We start from the raw sequence: 9,962 nt of genomic DNA, 5'->3' as shown, positions 1-9,962 counted from the left end.
TGAGATTAAAGGCATGTGTCTCCATGCTATCTGTATCCTTGAACACACAGAGGTCTGCCTGTCATGTGATTGTGATTAAAGGTGTGAGCCACCAACGCCCGTCTTCTGCTATGGCTTGCTATTAGTTCTGACCCCCCCCCCAGGCAACTTTATTTATTAACAAACAAATAAAATCACATTTCAGTACAAATAAAATATCACCATAAAACCCAGGTAAAGACACAACAAAGAAAAATAAATGAATAAATAAAGAAAGAAACAAAGAAAGGAAGAAAGGAGGGAGGGAGGGAGGGAGGGAGGAAGGAAGAAGGAAGAAAGGAATGAAGGAAGGAAGGAAGGAAGGAAGGAAGGAAGGAAGGAAGGAAGGAAGAAAGGAAAGAAAACTACCCTGAGATGAAGAGCTACAGGCAGTTATTGGCTGCTGAAAGGAGAATCAATCTTCTTTAGGACAAGCTCACTGATAGGTTACCTGTCCTGAGGGGTAAGACCTTATACATGTACACAGAGAACACTAAATGGATCCAACAGGTCGTATTTATATATACAGACATACATACATACATACATTATTATTAGATATTCATGTATATGTCACAATATTAAAGAATAGGTTATGCGTTTGAGAGAGAGTTGTGGGGAAATGGGAGGAGTTGGACAGAGGAGGAGTGGGATGCAGTGATATCAATAAAAAGCTCATGTCTGTACTTCTCAAAAATTAAATTAAAGAAGAATGAAGAATATGGTTTTAAGGATGTTAATATCTTAAGTGGAATACATTACGAAATATGTTCTACTGAAAGTATTACATGATTCACAAGGACAGGGATGTTTCTGTATCAACTCTTCAACTGTGGAAGAGTGGCCCTTGGTATGGATGTAATATTAGGAGCCAGGGTAGGGAGGAGATGAGTTGTCAAAGTCTCAAGGGGTTGGATTGAGAATGGTACTTAGAGGGCACAGTTGGAGCAGATGAATATTCCTATGAAAGCTGGATCATGTAGAGAAGAGAAACAGCTATAGACAGGCAAGCAAAGGCTGTTTGGAAATGAATTTGGCCTGTCATGCTGAATAGTATGGACAAAGCCCCATGAAATAAAAGTTATGAAAAACGTTGCATTTTGGAAGAAATTAACATAGATCAATGTGCAAAGATGGTGTTTATTAACCTACTTAGCTCACTCATTCAGGAGGAGACTATTGAATGAACATATTCTATGAAATTTCACAACAACAATTCCCCTATCCATAACAATAACTTGATTGACAAGTCACTCAGCCTATGCACTTCACAGTAAATAAACCATCACATGGCTCACAGCAAGTAGTTTGAATTCATCCATTTATTCATTTATATCCCAATGAGTTCTTAGTAAGGAACTGTTATATGCTAAGTAGTATTTTGACCTCTGGGATTTGGTGGTAATAAAGAGACAGAAGAGTGCCTTTCCTGAGGTAATATTTCCCATTAAAAATTAATAAACAATAAACTACTGATATAAACGCATTAAAATACAATTTAAGAAGCACACGTTTAACGAAAAATACTGCATTAAAATGTGCATAAGAGGACTGTTTTGAATAGGGATCTGTTGAAGTCCCCTGTGAATAGTCACAATTTGAGAAGTGCAGTAGGTGAAGGGCAGGACCTGGGAAGACTTAGGGGAAAGAGTCCTCACCACACAAAGAGGAATGTGCAAAAGAAGAGGATATCACATGAGACTCATTTTAGAGAACTGGTTTATAGTCTAAATATGGCAAAAATATGAAGGGTTTGTTGCTGTTTTCTAGTGTATGAGGACCCCTTCTGGTCTTGTTGCCTGTGTGGAGGAGAAAAGATAGAAATGAGGAAACCCATGTTGTAATCCAGGTGAGGAAAATGATGGACTACAGCAGGGTACCTTCCTTAGAAGAAAAGAGTATTCCAGTCGTATTTCAGAAACTTCAAGTGGAACCAGCAAGACTTTCTTAGGGAATGGGATGGGAAACCTGAATGAATAAAATTCTGTGGATTTTCAACCTAGCTACTAGGTGAATGGTAAAACTATTTACTGAAATACAGGAAAGCTAGAGATGGGACCTGACTTGGAGGATTGTTCTAGAGCTGGTGAGGTGGTGTAGTCAGTAGGAACACCCATCACCAAGCCTGAACCCACATGGTAGAAGGAGAGAACTGACTTTTACAAGCTGTCTTCTGGCCATCACATGCATGCTGTGGCATGTGTATGCCAACACTCTTAAATGCATATGCACACACACACACACAACACACACAAAAAAAGAAAGAAAGAAAGAAAGAAAGAAAGAAAGAAAGAAAGAAAGAAAGAAAGAAAGAAAGAGAGTATTAAAGAGAGGACCGTGCTGAAAAATTAAGTCTCACGTGAGGAGGTAGTCGTATATCCAGAGCTCTAGGGAGAAACTGGTGGTAGAGACTCTCATCTGGGAGTGACTAAAGATGCAAACCCATATGAAATTATTCAGAGAACTAACTGGAGAAAAAGGAATTAAGGCACAATCAAGAAAAGTCAGCATCTTCAGAAGTCAGTTCTAGAGGGACCAAACCAAAAGGAAGACACAGAAAGAGTGACCAATGTTATAAGGCCATCCCTTACATAAAGGTCCAGAAGCCAGGGCTTGTGATTTAACTGAGAAATGCCACAAGAAGCCATGTCTTTAAAGGCTAGGTCCCCAGTTGATGATGATGCTGTTTGGGGAGGCCATGGAACATTTAAGAGGTGCAGTATTGCTGGAGAAAGTATCACTGGGGGTGGAGTGTTTGTAGTCTGGCCCCTGTTCGGGTTCTCCCTCTCTGCTTCTGCTTCCCTTCCTGTTCTTCTATTCTCTGCTTCCTGTTCACAGCTGAGATGTGATCTCTTGGTTTCCTGCCCCAGCACTCTGCTGTCATACGTCCCTGACATTAGAGATTTTCCCTTTGGAATTGCAAGTCAAAAAATACTGTTTCTTCCATTAGTTGTTTTTGATCATACTTTTATCACAGCAACATAAAAAAGTAATTATTATGTGAGGTGAAATTTGCATTTTAAGAAGGGAGATTTGTGTTATCCAGGGCTGCTGAGATGCAAAGTACTGCAAGCATATCATTGAGCTTGGTCATCCAGATGCAGCAGGTCATTTTGACAAATTAACCTCGAGGGATATCAGCAAAATGGTGGAAAATAAAGTGTAATTGGTTAAGAGAGACATTTGAGATTAGGAACTACAAGATTATAGGAACCACTCTTGGAGTTTGCTCTTAGGGGACTGAGATTTCCAGGTAGCAAGGGTGTAAGAGCTGGAGAGGGTGTTTTCTCCTATGAAATGCACCACCCTGTAAAGTAGTGTGCTACTGGGAAGGCACCCAGCACCCAGGAGAATGGTGAACTTGAAGACAGGGAGGAAAGAGTGGATGGTTGCAGAAACAATACCGAAGCACTTCAGGGTGCAGTGTCCTCCTGGGATTTGGCTTTTGTTGACAGCAGAGAACATAGAGTCACTGTGACAGGAAGGAGGGTGGAGACCAGGGGCAGCTGGAAGGTAGGTTCATGGATCACGTGGTAGGAGCACTTGTTCTTTCTCTTCTTTCTTATTCAATACTTAAGCAAAGGAGAGCCTGAAATGTTTGCTCTGAAGAGAGCCAAGGAAGTGAGCAGAAGTGATGTAGGCAGGAGAAATGCTTCCAGGCACATGGCAGCCGGTGTGAAACCCAGATACAGTTCCTGGAAAACGGCAGCAGATGGGACTAGCCTGACAGGCATCCTCCAGAGAGCACGATGGAGAGGCACCAGGGGAGCTCTTTTTAAGTAAAGGCTGATGCTGAGCCCGAGGCTCATTTGCCATCTGCCAACGGGCTCTGCTGTGACAACCAAAGAGCAGCTTTTCTAGGTCTACAGAAGGCAAGATGCTGTACCCAGAAAGCATGTATGGATGTGTAAAGTTGAACCTATGGGCCCTGTATGGGAAAGTCCAAGGCAGTGCATGGTAAAGGAAAAAGCAGGGGGGAGACATGACAGCTACAGGTTCCAGTTTCTTCCTTTGAAAAACTGATGTATGATTTAGAACAACAACAAAAAAAGTCTTCTACTTTTGTTTGTTGTGCAAACAGATGATAGATAGATAGATAGATAGATAGATAGATAGATAGATAGATAGATAAACACACACAGAGAGACAGACAGATAGACAGATAGATAGACAGGATATGGCAAACTGCTCCACAACATATGTAGCAGGATTCCTGCTCTTTAGCCAGAAGTCCCAGGATTCATTGCCTCTTGCTTTGTTTTTAACTTTAATAGACTTGTATTGATGTATTTATGGTATAAAGGCAATATTTCAGTATGTGTATATAGCATGGACAGATTAGGTCAGGGTAATTGGTGTAATATCATTTCTTTGTGATAGAAAACTGGAAACCAATACTGGATTTTGTGAAGTACACAGGGAATTATTGACCTATTCCTATCCAACTGAACCCATATGCCCACTAACTACCCACTGTCCATCTCCCTTACCACCCTGCCCAGCCTCTCGTGGCCATTTTTCTACCTTGTACTTCTACCAGATCAACATTTTTAGTTTCTACATGGATGGGTGAACACATGTGTCCACCACTATTCTTACCAGTCCCTGAGACAATGCATTTCAGGGTTGCTGTAGAAATTAGCAAAATAAGCCACTCAAATGGCCTTAAAAGGAACAATTATTATTGAGGCAACCACGATAAAAACAGAGTGAAGGATCAAAACAAAATAAAAGAGGTGGCAATTGCATTTCAGGGGCAGTTTCTTGTGGTGAGTGTGTCACACTTCTGGAACAGTCACAGAGAAGGTTCTGAGAAGGGGAGACAGAAAGGTGTTGTGAGCACTCCAAAGGGAAGCATGGAACTTGGTGCTGGCACCCAGGAAAAAAACACTTAGAAAAAAAAATGTAAAGGAGGTTTCCATTTATTTCTTTTGGAGTCATGCTGGTACTACTAACTGGTGCGTTTTATGCTGACATAATACTCCTTTTCTGTTGCAAATTGCTTTAATTAAGAGAGTGAGGAGCAAAGATCAAGCATGCAGAAAACTGGCCCTTGAAGGTCGTTTTCATCCAGGAAATAATTTGCTAGAGAGTTTATCACACACACAGTGTTACTGTGCTATGCTCTGTGTTGATCCAGGATGAATCTTCTTGGTTACAATGGAAACAGGTGATTCAGAGGGTCAAGGCTCAAATTTTAGAGGTTCAAAGGCCTCTACAGACTGTGCTAAGTTCTTTGAGTCAAGCTCAAGTGTACCAAAGAAAAATAAAGTGGAAACTTCTTTATCTAGAATCTGAGGGTTTTCTATGAAAACAAAACAAAACAAAAAGAACAAGAAAACAAACCATAATTTAATGCTCCATATGCATTTTGAATTTCTTCTCTTCTTGTTCTATTTTATTATTTTATTTTTTAACTCTCAGTCATAAATTTCTTTTGAAGACAAATGAAGAGTTGGAGAGGAATCAATAATTTTGTGCTTACAGCATTTTATTGATCTTTCTTCTTTTTTAATTTTTATTTGTCCAAAGAGGAGAAAAACGTAGGAAATAGGTTAAAAGGGAAAAGCCGTGATTTTTCTTTACTGTGCCTCTTTCCTTTCTAAAGTATAGTTCAAACAAAAACTCTCCTGCCAAGCAGTTAGTGGTAGTGTGAATCAAAGCCTGTCCTTGCCTTGTTGGTGAAAGCTGGCACCTGGCTGTCTGGTCCAAAGAAACCGGCTTTCATTACAGAGGAGGCCAGCCAGCACTTTGTTAACTTCAGAACACTCTGAGTGAGAGATGGGAATGCCAGCTTGGACTCTTTCCTAGTGTCTGTACCATTTAATGTTCCAATGTACACCAGGGCTTCTTGAAGAGATGGGGTTACAATTAATGGCTTATTAATAGGGATCCTCTAACCATCCTTGAAGATATTTGAGGGCAGAATTTTTCAGGGAAGTTTGTAGTAATGGACTTACTGCCCACTCAGCTCTGTGCCCACACACCCACAAAAAGTGTACATACAGTTTATCTTTCATGAACATAGAAAAACCTTGAGGTGGTGACCACCATGCTCATTAGGCCAAGGAAACAGTTGTTTTACCACTTTTTGTTACATTTAAAAGAAAATGTTCAACGATTCTTAACTGAGGATCCCCTGTTTCAAAAACACTGTTGTGGATTCTTTGTATACATCAGCACATCCTTGAACAAAACGTGGATTTCCTGTGGAGTTTACATTCTGGGAAGGAAGGCAGACAATAGTCAAGCAGAATAGCTAAAGGAAGGATACCAGACTTGAGCAGTAAGAATATGACACCTGTACAATGTGCACTTAAATTGTTTTCAGAATATTGAAAGCATCTTTATAACATTAAACTTTTAGTTCAAAAAAAAGTTAGGAGCCGGGTGGTGGTGGCACACGCCTTTAATCCCAGCACTCGGGAGGCAGAGGCAGGCGGATCTCTGTGAGTTCGCGGCCAGCCTAGGCTACAGAGTGAGGTCCAGGAAAGGCACAAAGCTACACAGAGAAACGCTGTCTTGAAAAACCAAAACAAAAAAAAAGTTAGGAACCAAAAGGAGAGCATGGATGGTTCTCTCCTTTTCCTATTTCTGTCTTCTCTGCTTCGGTATCTGCTCTACATCAGAAGTGCTCATTAGGCCTGCTTCAGCGCTAGGCAGACAAGACACACTGCCTGGAACCCTAGGTACCATGTTTCCCTAGCGGGAAGCAGAGCCAGCAGGCCTGCCCCATTGGCAGGGAGTCCCAGATCCCTGCTCTGATGTTTTCCTCAGCCTGATGCAGTTGTTTGCTATTCCCAAAGTGGCTGTTTGACCACTGTAGAGCTTCATGGGGTCTGTCTTTCTGTTAGAAATATTGTGGGACTAATTTCTTCCATTTCACAAGGGCAGTAGGTATTTCAGGATTATAGCAACATGTTCGAAAGAAGTTAAGAGAAACAGGTAACAGGCCTGGTGACACAGCTGCTCATGGGGCTAAGGCGAGAAGATCACAGGTCCACACCTTCCTGGGCTACAGATCGAGTTCAAAGTAAACCTGAGAAACTAAGTGAGACTCGATTTCAAGAGAAAAAGTTCTAAAAAATAAAGTAAAACACAGGAAGAGAAAGATGTTTTCATATCAAGGGTACAGGTTAAAAGGAAGCAAGAGTTAGAACTGGTCTGAAAGTCAAATGTAGTTAATCTATGGCTGTATTAAATGATCTGGTCTATCAATGGCACTGGTGTGAGGGGTGGTGGAAAACTTACACATGCTTCTTGGGCCTATTTCCATGCTAGCCATCTTCACTACTTTTTTTTCTCATCCTGGAAATAGGAATGATATTTCTTCAATCTCCTTAAGAATTTTGGGACTCCAGCCCATCCTGTAACTGCCTATTGCCTCCTTAATCCCCAGTCTAGTCTAGAGCATCCTATGGAATCCAACTCTCATTCTCGTCACCTGTCTCTTGTTGCATGAAATCTAAATTGGTCTTATTAATAAAAAACCCAGAGCCAGTTATTGGGGTAAATGCTGAAAGATCAGAGAGACAAAGGAACAAGCCACTGTCACGTCTCACCTCGTCAATTTCACGAATCCTCTGACTGAATGTCTCTGAGTCCTCAGCTGGAAAAAGCTTCAGCCAAAAAGGGATCCAGCAAAAAGGTTTAGTTCCTGTCTCCTCATGCCTTATATCTTTCTTTGCCCAGCAATATTGCTTCCTTCCTAGTCCTGGAATTAAAGGCGTGTGACTTCCAAGTATTGGGATTAAAGGTGTGTGCCACTACTGCTTGGCTCTGTTTTCTCTCCTAGACTGAATCAATCTCATGTAACCGAGGGTGGCTTTGCACTCACAGAGATCCAGAAGAATCTCTGCCTCCCAAATGCTAGGATTAAAGCTGTGTGCCACCATGGCCAGGCCTCTATGTTTAATCTAGTGGCTTGTTCTGTTCTCTGACCTTCAGGCAAATTTTATTAGGGTACACAATATATCACCGCATTTCCCCCTTTTTGTCTAAAATAATAAAAGAAGGTTATGACTAATATAAGAAAAACTATATATAATAAGTACAATGAGTATATACAATATATACAGTCAAGAATTGTATTAACAATGTCCGGTCCATAAACATTTGACAAATTCAGAGAAAATACTCCATTATTTATCCTATTTTGGTGAGTCCAAAATGTTGTACCTAATTCACTTTCTATCCTTCCTTGTATTACCAACCCCAAACTATCTTTTGATGTCTTTCAAACTTATAAACTTTGTACATCTTTAGTGATTTTCTTTTCTGAATTTGGTAACAGGGAAAATTTTAACTATCTGATCTTCAACTCCTTCAGAGACCTGAGAAAAAAAATAATATTTCCTAAGTAAACAGAAGTGCAGACAAATGACTACCAAAAAAGTATGAGAAATGACAGAAACAGCTGGCTGCCTGGACAGTCACCCAAGGTTCCTCTGCAATGTTGGGGCATCCATCTTTGCTCTACAGGCTCAGCATATCGACAGACTCATCTGTGAGGCAGGATTTTCTAAAGGGCCTTATGTTGTCTTGGCAAGATTCGGCAGGCTTTTCTTTTGTGTCTTGCTTGCCCATTTGGACAGCATACTGTCAATAATTGAGGTAAGGGTACTTTCTTGCCCAGTGACTAATCTTTGCCACAAAGAAAGTAAACTCCATAAGGAGTTTCTTTGACATCCATCATATTCTCTGAAGTATTCTGAAGGTGCTGCCAGGAGCAGACATGTCTCATTGTTATATAAAAAAAAAGAATTTATGTTATTAAAACATCTTAAATGCCATATTCTGCAGATCTCTGAAGTGTTTGAAGATGACCTGTTTATCTAAAATATATCTGTTTGATCTTGAAAAATACTTAACTTGACAAGTTCCATTGTAATGAATGACTAACAACTAATCTATATTTCTTTATTATCTTAAGTAGTTGGTAATAATAACTTTCAAGGACTAGCAATTTGCTTTACATTGTTAAATGAGCTGTATAGGTACAAGACCTTGAACAAGAGTAGAAAGCTATGTACAGTGTGTTCCAATGAAAATAATCTCATCTTTGTATCAATATATGCAATTTGTATATAATATACAAAACTCCAATCCAGTGTAAAATATTTAAAGCTAGTAGTTGCTTTTTAAAAGTAGATTCAATAATCTACCTTTTTTATCTTATCATATTCAAAAATTCCCTTTTTTCTTTTCAGAGTAGATTCAATAATCTACATTTTATCTTATATCTATATCCTCTTCTTTTCTTTTTTTTCAAATAAGAACCCTAAATATAATCTCCTATATTTAGCTTTTTTTTTTTCAGATTATTACCAATAACAACTTGTAATCAACCACAAAACAATGACAGATTTCTATATAACTCACTGGAAGACAAAAACCACCCACTCTACATCTTGGGAATGTGGGCATTGTGTTCTTAAAATTACTTCCTGCTGTCTGGGGGTGATGGTATGTTTAGGGGATCCTGAAAAGAAAAATTTTGGGTTAATTGTCAAGTCCTAGGAGAGGCAGCTGTATCATTTGTTGTCCAGTCTCTGCATAATCAGTCTCTGTGTAATGGAAAAGTACAGGGCTTGTATCAAGTCCTGGCTAGAGTAGTCTGTGAGGCTGGATCATCTCTGCTAGCCATTTTGAAATTATCCTAAGCAGTTGGTAGTCCAAATTGATCTTTGGGTGGTGTTTGTCAGCTTAATGGCATTATCATAGTCTATGTGAAATCATCATTGGGGATTCCATCATCTTTTTGGAGACTTCAGAGATCGAATTAGTTCAGATAATTTCTTTTCTTGGTAATTTTTTCAGGGTAGTTCTCCTTTCTTCTTTGGATGATTATTTGTCCAAAGGTCTTTAAAGTCTTCAAGATGGTTGTTTTTTATTTCCCTGCAAAGACAAAAACAAAAACCTGCCCCAACCCTAACTTTGGGAAG

This window comes from Peromyscus californicus, unplaced genomic scaffold (assembly GCF_007827085.1).
Source record: "Peromyscus californicus insignis strain IS unplaced genomic scaffold, ASM782708v3 Scaffold_11__1_contigs__length_118956290, whole genome shotgun sequence".
Taxonomy (NCBI): Eukaryota; Metazoa; Chordata; class Mammalia; order Rodentia; family Cricetidae; genus Peromyscus; species Peromyscus californicus.
This window is presented reverse-complemented; position numbering follows the sequence as displayed.